Below are 12900 nucleotides of genomic sequence, written 5' to 3'. Positions count from 1 at the left end.
CATCCCTCCCTCCTGCCTATTCCCTTTTCCCTCTGTGGGTTTTGACCACTGGTACTGTACCCCACTAGTTAACACAGCCACAAAGTCAGATTCCTCAGCCACAAAGTCAAAATGGTCAAATTGTCAAAAGTCAAATGTGCTTTTTGGTCTTAATTTGAGGTTATGGTTAGGCATAAGGTTAGCAGGTGGTTAATGTTAGGGTTAAGGTTAGGGTAAGGTTTCAAATAAAATTTTAAGAAGATAAAAGGTACAAATGGGTGGGGTTATCCCATAATTATGACTTTGTGGATGTGTTAACTAGTGACGACACTCCCGCTCTCCTCTCCTCCCTCCCTCCCTTCTTCTCCCACTTCTCTCCCTCCTCCTCTCCTACTGTTCTGTGGTGTAAGCCCGGTGGTGCTCAGTCATTCCCATTGACAGATTACCTTCTTAATGGAATTTAAATATTTAGTTTTTCCTTGTGGCGATTCATCCAGGAAAAGAGTGACAGCAGCAGGAGGAAGAGGACGAAGAGGAGGGAGGACTGTGTAGAGGTGTGGGGAATGAAGAGGAAGGGGGAGGGAGGGAGAGAGAGAAGGAGGGATGGCAATTTCCTCTGATGGTGCGAGTCTAATCACTTCTGTTTGGATTTGTTTGGATGTCATTCAGAAAGAGGGAGGGAGGATCTGGGGAAGAGAGAGAAAGAGGGAGGGAGGATCTGGGGAAGAGAGAGAAAGAGGGAGTGAGGGATAGAAGAGCGGCAGTGTCACACGATCAGTTTGCAGACAAGAGAGATGTTCTGTAAGTGTGAATGAGTTGTGTGTGTGTTGGGGCTGTGATGGGCTTCCCTCTGACTCAATGGAAAAGCACAGTGCCATTAGTGTGCACAGACACACACACACACACACACACACACACACACACACACACACACACACACACACACACACACACACACACACACACACACACACACACACACACACACACACACACACACACACACACACACACAAACGTCTGTACTGTACTCTCTCTCACTCTCTTTGACTCTCACACACAAGATCTTTCTCTCTCTTCCTTCCCGTTGTCTCTATCTCTTCCCCTGTGTCCCTACCTCTCTTTCCCTCCCTCCCTCCCCCCCTCCCTCCCTCCCTCTCTCTCTCTTTATCTCTTTCTCTCTGGCTGGGGATTCTAATTAAGCTTGGCTGGTCTTTGATGTTGTCGCCTTGGCAACAGTCACCATGACGAGGCTGGGTCTGCAAAACACCCGCTCTCACTCTCGTTCTCTCTCTCTCTATCTCTCTCTTTCATGCACACATACACACACACTGACTGACATGCAGCATTCACAAATCATTTTACCTACAATACACGAGTGTGCAGAACACAATGACTCCTTGCGGCACACACCAACGACATGATGAATGCTCCTTTAGTCTTTTCACCAGTGGCACCAGTTGCATGCTACACTGTCACGCAAACAGAGACATCTAGTCTGAAAGCTGAAAGTCTATTTGTGCTTTCTATCCAGCAGTGATCCACAGCTGGTTGTGTCTGTAAATGCACTGAATGTCATTCTGCTACTAGAGCACAGGGAGCGTCACTAGCCTGGGTGCCTGGGTGACTGTGTCTGCTTTCAACCAGGCCACAGGCTGTAGCTGTCTCACCAAGGTAAGTTGGCTGGAGCAGACACAGACACCTGGGCTAGAATGTTACCACTTCTGAACTCTCTTTTAGTGTCACATTTCAGTTTAACTATCTGTATCATTCCTTCTCTCTCTCTCTCTCTCTCTCTCTCTCTCTCTCTCTCTCTCTCTCTCTCTCCCTTGCTCTCTCGCTCTCTCTCTCTCTCTCCCTCTCTCTCTCTCTCCCTTGCTCTCTCGCTCTCCTCTCTCTCTTTACCCCCCCACTCTCTCTTGCTCTCTCTCTCTCTTTCTCTCTCTGTCTGTCTTTCTATCTCTCTCTCCCTATCCCTTGTTCTTCAGTCTGGTAGTGGTTGTACATTAAATCCTGCTACAGTGCAGGCCAGTTGAGGCCCCTCCAGATGAGTTGTGACTCCTGGTTGGTCCTGTACTGTGTTAGTTCTGTTGGTTGACCCTCTCATAGTGTTTGTTGTGTATGATGAGACAAAGTGTGTGGGATAAAAACCTCTCCAGATGAATCATGTGGATACAGTAAGAGCTGCTCTCTCTCTCTCTGCTCAACAGCATCTGTTCAACCTTTCATTTAAAACAGGGACTTCCCTACCTCGCTCCATCTCTCGCTCTCTACCTGTCTGTCTCTCCTCTTTCTCTGTCTCCCTTCTTTTTCTCTCTTTCTCATTCCCTGCCTTCTCTTTTTCCCTATCTTTAGCTCCTCCCTCTCTCTCCTTCTCCATATCTCCCCCCTCTCTCGTATTCTCTCTTCACCCCCCGTCCGTCCGTCCGTCCGTCCGTCCGTCCGTCCGTCCGTCTCTTCCTGAAGGGGATGGTCTCTACTAAAACCCTGCTCTTAGCTCTTCCTCGTAACAACCGCCCTGGCGACAGTATCAACAGTAACCACAGCAATTAAGAAAGCAAACAACATCAACTGAGCAGGAAAAAAACAGCAATTAAAGCATTATGGCTAGAGTGTGTTCATAATGATGCCAGAAATACATCCATAATGATGTCTCAAAGTAATGCTGTGACTGGGATAATGGGATCACTTAGGTTACTGGGGTGTTAGCAGACAGTTAGCAGACAGTTAGCAGGCAGTAAGCTGAGAGTTAGCAGACAGTTAGCAGACAGTAAGCTGAGAGTTAGCAGACAGTTAGCTGAGAGTTAGCTGACAGTAAGCTGAGAGTTAGGAGACAGTTAGCAGACAGTTAGCTGAGAGTTAGCAGACAATTAGCTGAGTTAGCTGAGAGTTAGCAGACAGTTAGCAGACAGTTAGCTGAGTCTTAGCAGACATTTAGCTGAGAGTTAGCAGACATTTAGCTGACAGTTAGCTGAGAGTTAGCAGACAGTTAGCAGACAGTTAGCCTACAGTTAGCAGACATTTAGCTGACAGTTAGCAGACAGTTAGCTGAGAGTTAGCAGACAGTTCGCAGACAGTTAGCCTACAGTTAGCAGACAGTTAGTAGACAGTTAGCAGACAGTTAGCCTACAGTTAGCAGACAGTTAGCAGACATTTAGCTGACAGTTAGCTGAGAGTTAGCAGACAGTTAGCAGACAGTTCGCCTACAGTTAGCAGACAGTTAGCCTACAGTTAGCAGACAGTTAGTAAACAGTTAGCAGAGAGTTAGTAAACAGTTAGCAGAGAGTTAGCAGACATTTAGCTGACAGTTAGCAGACAGTTAGTAAACAGTTAGCTGAGAGTTAGCAGACAGTTAGCCTACAGTTAGCAGACAGTTAGCCTACAGTTAGCAGACAGTTAGCAGACAGTTAGTAAACAGTTAGCAGAGAGTTAGCAGACATTTAGCTGACAGTTAGCAGACAGTTAGCTGAGAGTTAGCAGACAGTTAGCCTACAGTTAGCAGACAGTTAGCCTACAGTTAGCAGACAGTTAGAAAACAGTTAGCAAACAGTTAGCAGATATGTAGCTGCCAGTTAGCAGACAGTTCGCTGAGAGTTAGCTGCCAGTTAGCAGACAGTTAGCAGACAGTTAGCAGACAGTTAGCCTACAGTTACCAGACAGTTAGCAGACAGTTAGATGACAGTTAGCAGACAGTTCGTTTTATATGAGGGAAAGGGGAACAAAGCAGTCTAAACATCAACAGTGTCACTACATTCTAACAGCTTCCTCTCATCAAATCAATGATAAATCCACTGTGATTATGCAAAGCCATTATATTGACTACTACAGGCACTAACACTGTAATCATGTACCAAACTACTGATAATGATGATGATGGTGACCATGATGATGATGTCGACGCTCATTACTAAGTAATTAAAAAGTGTTTAAAATGCTACCTCCGCTCTAACCAGCCCTCGTTCTATCTTCCTGTCCCTTGTTCCTCCTCTTCCCTACCACAGCTCTTCGTCATCGACAACGGAGCGGACGACTGGCGCATCGCTATGACGTTGAATCGGGTGTTGCTGATATCGTTGGAGCTACTGGTGTCGGCGGTGCATCCGGTGCCCGGGGACTTTAAGTTCCAGTGGCGGGCACGTCTGGCGTTCTCTTACGCCCCGTCCCAGGCTGAGGCTGACCTGGACATGGTGCTGAGTGTTCCCATGTTCCTCCGCCTCTACCTCATCGCCCGCGTCATGCTGCTGCACAGCAAACTGTTCACTGATGCCTCCTCGCGGAGCATAGGGGCCCTCAATAAGGTGTGTGTGTTCACTGATACCTCCTCACGGAGCATATGGGCCCTCAATAAGGTGTGTGTGTTCACTGATACCTCCTCGCGGAGCATATGGGCCCTCAATAAGGTGTGTGTGTTCACTGATACCTCCTCACGGAACATATGGGCCCTCAATAAGGTGTGTGTGTTCACTGATGCCTCCTCATGGAGCATAGGGGCCCTCAATAAGGTGTGTGTGTTCACTGATGCCTCCTCACGGAACATATGGGCCCTCAATAAGGTGTGTGTGTTCACTGATGCCTCCTCATGGAGCATAGGGGCCCTCAATAAGGTGTGTGTGTTCACTGATGCCTCCTCACGGAGCATATGGGCCCTCAATAAGGTGTGTGTGTTCACTGATACCTCCTCACGGAACATAGGGGCCCTCAATAAGGTGTGTGTGTTCACTGATGCCTCCTCACGGAGCATAGGGGCCCTCAATAAGGTGTGTGTGTTCACTGATGCCTCCTCACGGAGAATAGGGGCCCTCAATAAGGTGTGTGTGTTCACTGATACCTCCTCACGGAGCATAGGGGCCCCTAATAAGGTGTGTGAGTTCACTGATACCTCCTCACGGAGCATAGGGGCCCCTAATAAGGTGTGTGTGTTCACTGATACCTCCTCACGGAGCATAGGGGCCCCTAATAAGGTGTGTGTGTTCACTGATACCTCCTCACGGAGGGCTTTGTTGTTCACTCTTTCTCTTCACTCATTATGTCTCACTCCTTCCATCTTGCCTTTCTCTCATCCTGTGTTTCTCAATCTATTTCTCTCCTCCTGTGTCTCTCACCATTTCTTTCTCTCCTCCTGTGTCTGTCCAATGAAGTATGAATGATTGATTGATGTCTGCCTTGCTGTCTCAGCTTCTCACCTTCCCACTAATTCAGACTGAATCCTCCCCTGTCAGGTAACTGAGGACAGTAATGACAGAGACTAAATCCTCCTCTGTCAGGTAACTGAGGACAGTAAAGATAGAGACTAAATTCTCCTCTGTCAGGTAACTGAGGACAGTAATGACAGAGACTAAATCCTCCTCTGTCAGGTAACTGAGGACAGTAATGACAGAGACTAAATCCTCCTCTGTCAGGTAACTGAGGACAGTAATGACAGAGACTAAATCCTCCTCTGTCAGGTAACTGAGGACAGTAATGACAGAGACTAAATCCTCCTCTGTCAGGTAACTGAGGACAGTAATGACAGATATGCAGCAGGAATAATAAGGCAGAAGGGTGCTTCCTTATCCCCTACGTAGTGCACTACTTGTATCCAATGCCCATAGGGAATAGGGTGCCATTTGGGACGAAACCTATGAGAATGAAATGCGGGGAAATTATTGAGAGAATTGGCGAATGAGAGTGAGAGAGTGAGTAGTGGGTATTACATGAGTGAGGTCAATAGTAAAGCGATAAAAGAAAGAGTGAGATATGATAGAGGGAATAGTAAAATGAGACTGAGATAAGGAGATGTAGAACTAATAGAAAGAGACGTAGACAGAGAGAGAGAGAGAGAGAGAGAGAGAGAGATACCATTTTAAAACACTCTACAACACCATTCAAATTGACACAAACGCAGAACAATGCCAAATTCATGAGAAGTTGAATGGATTAGAAAAAGCTATAAAGGACAATCAAAATCCACTGGACTCCCCAATTACTGACCAGGAGCTCTATAAGAAACTTCAGGCTCTCAAATTTAAAAAGGCATGCGGACCTGATGGCATCCTAAATGAGATGCTCAAACTCACTAGTGCAAAATTTCAATTGGCTATATTAAAACTGTTTAATTTGATCCTGAGTGTAGGTTATTTCCCTGACATCTGGAATCAAGGACTCATAACCCCAATCTTTAAAAACGGAGACAAATTTGACCCTAACAATTACAGAGTCATTTGTGTGAACAGTAACCTGGGGAAGGTTTTCTGTAGTATTATAAATGTAAGAGTTCTAAACTTCCTTAATAAGCACAATGTCTTGAGTAAAAGCCAAATTGGATTTATACCAAAACATTGCACGACTGATCATATTTACACCCTGCACACCCTGATAGATAAACATGTCCACCAAAATAATACCAAAATATACGCTTGCTTTATCGACTTCCAAAAAGCATTTGATTCTATTTGGCATACAGGACTGTTCTACAAAGTTATTGAAAGTGGTGTAGGGGGTAAAGCATATGACATAATTAAATCAATGTATACTGGCAATACGTGCAGCATTAAAATTGGCAAGAAAAGAACAGAATTCTTTAACCAGGGGCGGGGCCTTCGTCAGGGTTGTAATCTGAGCCCTGCACTCTTCAATATTTACATCAACGAATTTGCCACTATTCTAGAAAAATCCTCAGCCCCTGGTGTTAGTCTCCATAATTCAGAGGTTAAATGCCTACTCTTCGCAGATGACCTATGCCTGCTGTCACCCACAGCACATGGCCTACAGCAGAGCCTGGACCTGCTAGAGCAGTACTGCCAGACCTGGGTCCTGGCAGTAAACCCCAAAAATACTAAAATAATGATTTTCCAGAGAAGATCCAGATCTCAGGGAATTAGACCAAAGTTCTCAATTGGTACAAAATATATAGAGTACTGCACACACTACAATTACTTAGGTTTAAAAATAAGCTCAACTGGACACCTTAATGAGGCAGTGAATGAACTGAGAGAGAAAGCACGCAGGGCCTTCTACGCCATTAAAAAGCTAATTCAAATTGAAATACCTATTAAAATTTGGCTAAAACTAATTGAATATGTCATTGAACCAATTGCACTTTATGGCAGCGAGGTGTGGGGTCCACTTGCAAAACAAGATTTCATCAAATGGGACAAACACCCCATTGAAACCCTGCATGCAGAGTTCTGTAAGATTCTCCTACATGTCCAGAGGAAAACTACAAACAATGCATGCAGGGCAGAATTAGGCAAATATCCACTAATAACAAAAACTCAAAAAAGAGCAATTAAGTTTTGGAAACATCTAAAATACAGTGACCCCCTCTCATATCACTACCAAGCCCTGCAATGCCAAGAGCTGAGCAAAGAAAAGAGTCCCCTCATCCAGCTGGTCCTGGGGCTGAGTTCACAAACCTGTTCTACTAACACACTGAAGCCTCAGGACCAGAACATCCAATCAATCAGAATAAACCAAATTACAACACAGTCAAAACAAAACTATATTGCTTTTTGGGAAACACAAGCACAAACACAAAGCAAAATGCAGTGCTATCTGGCCCTAAATCGACAGTACACCGTGGCTAAATATTTGACCATGGTTACTGATCAAAACCTTAGAAAAACCTTGACAAAGTACAGGCTCAGTGAGCACAGCCTTGCCATTGAGAAGGGTAGACACAGGAAAATCTGGCTCCCTGTAGAGGAAAGGCTGTGCAACCACTGCACAACAGCAGAACCTGAGACGGAGCTGCATTTCCTGACAAAATGTAAAAAATATAAAACAATTAGAGAGTGTCATTTCCCCAAATTTGAAACTCTTATTCAAGGTAAAGACCTCTCTGATGAGAATAGGCTACCCGTCCTGTTGGGGGAGGACGCAGAGAGCTGTGGGTTGGCAGCGCACTACATTGCTGCCTGCCATAAGTTGAGGGACAGTGTCTGACAGACCAATCAACCTGCATGTCTTCTACTGTATGCTTATTGTTATTGTTAAATGTATGGTTATTTTGACACTTGGTTATTGTTGTTACTGTTGTCCCGTTGACAATTTTGATTCTCATTTTTATATTGTAAATAAGCTTTGGCAATATGTACACTGTTACGTCATGCCAATAAAGCAAATTGAATTGAATTGAATTGAATTGAGAGAGAGAGAGAGAGAGAGAGAGAGAGAGAGAGAGAGAGGGAGAGAGGGAGAGAAAGAGAGAGTGAGTGAGAGAGAGGGAGAATGAGTGAGTGCGAGAGAGAGAGAGTGAGAGAGGGAGAGAGGGAGTGAGAGAGAGAGAGAGAGAGAGAGAGAGAGTGAGAGAGGGAGAGAGTGAGTGAGTGAGAGAGAGAGAGAGAGAGAGAGAGAGAGAGAGAGAGAGAGAGTGAGAGAGGGAGTGAGAGAGAGAGAGAGAGAGAGAGAGAGAGAGAGAGAGAGAGAGAGAGAGAGAGAGAGAGAGAGAGAGAGAGAGAGTGTGTGACAGTGTATTAGATGAGTAATGTGTTAGATAGTGAGTAGGGTTGTAATATGTCCTTCAGGATATGGCTGAATGAGATGTGATGAGGGGAGCTGCTGTATGTGGATCTCCTGGTGTTCTACTAGATTAACCCTCATTTATCAGCTCTTAACACTTCAAAGGTTGAACCAACTACTGCTGAATGGACCGTTAATATGACCTGTTTCATTTATTACCATCAATATGACCTGACATGATTAAAACATGATCAGGACCATGGAGGACGGAATCCCAACGTGAGAGTTTTCACGTAAATCATGTGTTGTCAACAAGGGCTTTGAGATAATATGATGTGTAGTAATACAGGTTCAAAAGGCCGCAGGCTCCATTCCAGGAAGGCCGTCCCATTCAGTTGGTGTTTGAAGGTGCACTTTAACACAGTTTATGTATGTTTGTGTACAGATTATATACAGTTGAAGTCGGAAGTTAACAAACACTTAGGTTGGAGTCATTAGAACTCGTTTTTCAACCACGCCACAAATTTCTTGTTAACAAACTATAGTTTTGGCAAGTCGGTTGTGGCATCTACTTTGTGCATGACACAAGTAATTTTTCCAACAATTGTTTACAGACAGATTATTTCACTTATAATTCACTGTATCACAATTCCAGTGGGTCAGAAGTTGACATACACTAAGTTGACTGGGCCTTTAAACAGCATGGACAATTCCAGAAAATGATGTCATGGCTTTAGAAGCTTCTGATAGGCTTCTGAGGTGTACCTGTGGATGTATTTCAAGGCCTACCTTCAAACTCAGTGTCTCTTTGCTTGACATCATGGGAAAATCAAAAGAAATCAGCCAAGACCTCAGAAAATTAATTGTAGACCTCCACAAGTCTGGTTCATCCTTGGGAACAATTTCCAAACACCTGAAGGTACCGCGTTCATCTGTACGAACAATGGTACGCAAGTATAAACATCATGGGACCACACAGCCGTCATACCGCTCAGGAAGCAGAAGCGTTCTGTCTCCTAGAGATGAACGTACTTTGGTGTGAAAAGTGCAAATCAATCCCAGAATCAGCAAAGGACCTTGTGAAGATGCTGGAGGAAGCAGGTACAAAAGTATCTATATCCACAGTAAAACGAGTCCTATGTCAACATAACCTGAAAGGCCGCTCAGCAAGGAAGAAGCCACTGCTCCAAAACCGCCATAAAAAAGCCAGATTACGGTTTGCAACTGCACATGGGGACAAAGATCGTACTTTTTGGAGAAATGTCCTCTGGTCTGATGAAACAAAAATAGAACTGTTTGGCCATAATGACCATCGTTATGTTTGGAGGAAAAAGGGGGAGGCTTGCAAGCCGTAGAACACCATCCCAACCGTGAAGCATGGGGGTGGAAGCATCATGTTGTGGGTGTGCTTTGCTGCAGGAGGTACTGGTGCACTTCACAAAATAGATGGCATCATGAGGAGGTAAAATTATGTGGATATATTGAAGCAACATCTCAAGACATCAGTCAGGAAGTTAAAGCTTGGTTGCAAATGGGTCTTCCAAATGGACAATGACCCCAAGCATACTTCCAAAGTTGTGGCAAAATGGCTTAAGGACAACCAAGTCAAGGTATTGGAGTGGCCATCACCAAGCCCTGACCTCAATCCTATTGAAAATTTGTGGGCAGAACTGAAAAAGCGTCTGCGAGCAAAGACGCCTACAAACCTGACTCAGTTACACCAGCTCTTCTCAGGAGGAATGGGCCAAAATTCACCCAACTTATTGTGGGAAGCTTGTGGAAGGCTACCTGAAATGTTTGACCCAAGTAAAAAAATTTAAAGGCAATGCTACCAAATACTAATTGAGTGTATGTAAACTTCTGACCCACTGGGAATGTGATGAAAGAAATAAAAGCTGAACTAAAATCATTCTCTCTGCTATTATTCTGACATTTCACATTCTTAAAATAAAGTGGTGATCCTAACTGACAGGCAATTTTTACTAGGATTAAATGTCAGGAATTGTGAAAAACTGAGTTGAAATGTATTTGGCTAAGGTGTATGTAAACTTCCGACTTCAACTGTACGTTATATACGTTATCGATTACATTTAACACTGTGTATGTGTGCGTGTGTTATGTGCGTGTGTGCGTTACATCTGCGTGTGTGCTTGCGTGCATGTGTGCGTGCTTTGCAGGTGCACTTTAACACAAGGTTTGTTATGAAGACTCTGATGACCATCTGTCCAGGCACTGTTCTCCTGGTCTTCAGCATCTCACTGTGGATCATCGCTGCCTGGACCGTACGAGTGTGTGAGAGGTACGTGTGAGAGAGGAGTAGTGGAGTTTTGGCTCTCTCTCTCTCTTTCACTCTTTCCCTTTCTCTCTCTCTCTCTCTCTCTCTCTCCTCTCTTTCTCTTTCTCTATTTCCCTTTCTCTTTCTCGCTCTCTCTCTCTCTGTCTCTTTCTCTCTCTCTCTCTTTCTCGCTCTCGCTCTCTGTCTCTTTCTCTCTTTCCCTCTCTCTCGCTCTCTCTCTCTCGCTCTCTTTCTCTCTCTCTCTCTCTCTCTCTCTCTCTCTCTCTCTCTCTCTCTCTCTCTCTCTCTCTCTCCCTCTATCTCTTCCCAGGTATCATAATGCCCAGGATGTGAGCAGTAACTTCCTGTCTCTCTCTCTCCAGGTATCATGATGCCCAGGATGTGAGCAGTAACTTCCTGTCTCTCTCTCCAGGTATCATGATGCCCAGGATGTGACCAGTAACTTCCTGTCTCTCTCTCCAGGTATCATGATGCCCAGGATGTGACCAGTAACTTCCTGTCTCTCTCTCCAGGTATCATGATGCCCAGGATGTGACCAGTAACTTCCTGTCTCTCTCTCCAGGTATCATGATGCCCAAGATGTGACCAGTAACTTCCTGTCTCTCTCTCCAGGTATCATGATGCCCAGGATGTGACCAGTAACTTCCTGTCTCTCTCTCCCCAGGTATCATAATGCCCAGGATGTGACCAGTAACTTCCTGTCTCTCTCTCCCCAGGTATCATAATGCCCAGGATGTGACCAGTAACTTCCTGTCTCTCTCTCCCTGGGTATCATAATTCCCAGGATGTGACCAGTAACTTCCTGTCTCTCTCTCCAGGTATCATAATGCCCAGGATGTGACCAGTAACTTCCTGTCTCTCTCTCCCCAGGTATCATAATGCCCAGGATGTGACCAGTAACTTCCTATCTCTCTCTCTCTTCAGGTATCATAATGCCCAGGATGTGAGCAGTAACTTGCTGTCTCTCTCTCTCACTCTCTCCAGGTATCATAATGCCCAGGATGTGAGCAGTAACTTCCTGTCTCTCTCTCCAGGTATCATAATGCCCAGGATGTGACCAGTAACTTCCTGTCTCTCTCTCCCCAGGTATCATGATGCCCAGGATGTGACCAGTAACTTCCTGTCTCTCTCTCCCCAGGTATCACGATGCCCAGGATGTGACCAGTAACTTCCTGGGGGCGATGTGGCTCATCTCTATCACCTTCCTGTCTATTGGCTACGGAGACATGGTGCCTCACACGTACTGTGGCAAAGGAGTCTGTTTACTAACCGGCATCATGGTACCACCATGTTTATGGTTGTGTGTATTTTGTGTGTTTCAATGTCACCCCTTTCTCTTTCTTTCTGAGATTCTTTCTTCTTGTCCACCTCCCTCCCTCTCTTTCTCTCTGTCCTCCTATCTCCCTCCCTCTCTTTCTCTCTGTCCTTCTATCTCCCTCCCTCTCTTTCTCTCTGTCCTCCCATCTCCCTCCCTCTCTTTCTCTCTGTCCTCCCATCTCCCTCCCTCTCTTTCTCTCTGTCCTCCTATCTCCCTCCCTCTCTTTCTCTCTGTCCTCCTCTTTCCCTCTCTTTCTCTCTGTCCTTATATCTCCCTCCCTCTCTTTCTTTCTGTCCTCCTATCTCCCTCCCTCTCTTTTGCTCTGTCCTCCTATCTCCCTCCCTCTTTCTCTCTGTCCTCCTATCTCCCTCCCTCTCTTTCTCTCTATCCTCCTATCTCCCTCCATCTCTTTCTCTCTGTCCTCCTATCTCCCTCCCTCTTTCTCTCTGTCCTCCTATCTCCCTCCCTCTCTTTCTCTCTGTCCTCCTATCTCCCTCCCTCTCTTTCTCTCTGTCCTCCTATCTCCCTCCCTCTCTTTCTCTCTGTCCTCCTATCTCCCTCCCTCTCTTTCTCTCTGTCCTCCTATCTCCTGTCCTCTCTTTCTCTCTGTCCTCCTATCTCCTGTCCTCTCTTTCTCTCTGTCCTCCTATCCTCTCTTTCTCTCTGTCCTCCTATCTCCCTCCCTCTCTTTCTCTCTGTCCTCCTATCTCCCTCCCTGTCTTTCTCTCTGTCCTCCTATCTCCTGTCCTCTCTTTCTCGCTGTCCTCCTATCTCCTGTACTCTCTATCGCTCTGTCCTCCTATCTCCTGTACTCTCTATCGCTCTGTCCTCCATCTCATGTCCTCTCTTTCTCTCTGTCCTCCTATCT

General features: G+C 45.5%; 1 pseudogene; it reads left to right on the top strand.

Annotated features, from left to right (window-relative positions):
- The window catches only part of LOC120047278, an 84956-nt pseudogene that overhangs the window by 67553 nt on the left and 4503 nt on the right, over positions 1-12900 (top strand).

The sequence above is a fragment of the Salvelinus namaycush genome, chromosome 5 (assembly GCF_016432855.1).
Source record: "Salvelinus namaycush isolate Seneca chromosome 5, SaNama_1.0, whole genome shotgun sequence".
Taxonomy (NCBI): domain Eukaryota; kingdom Metazoa; phylum Chordata; class Actinopteri; order Salmoniformes; family Salmonidae; genus Salvelinus; species Salvelinus namaycush.
Note: the sequence above shows the minus strand (reverse complement) of the source record. Positions and strands in the feature narration are given on the sequence as shown.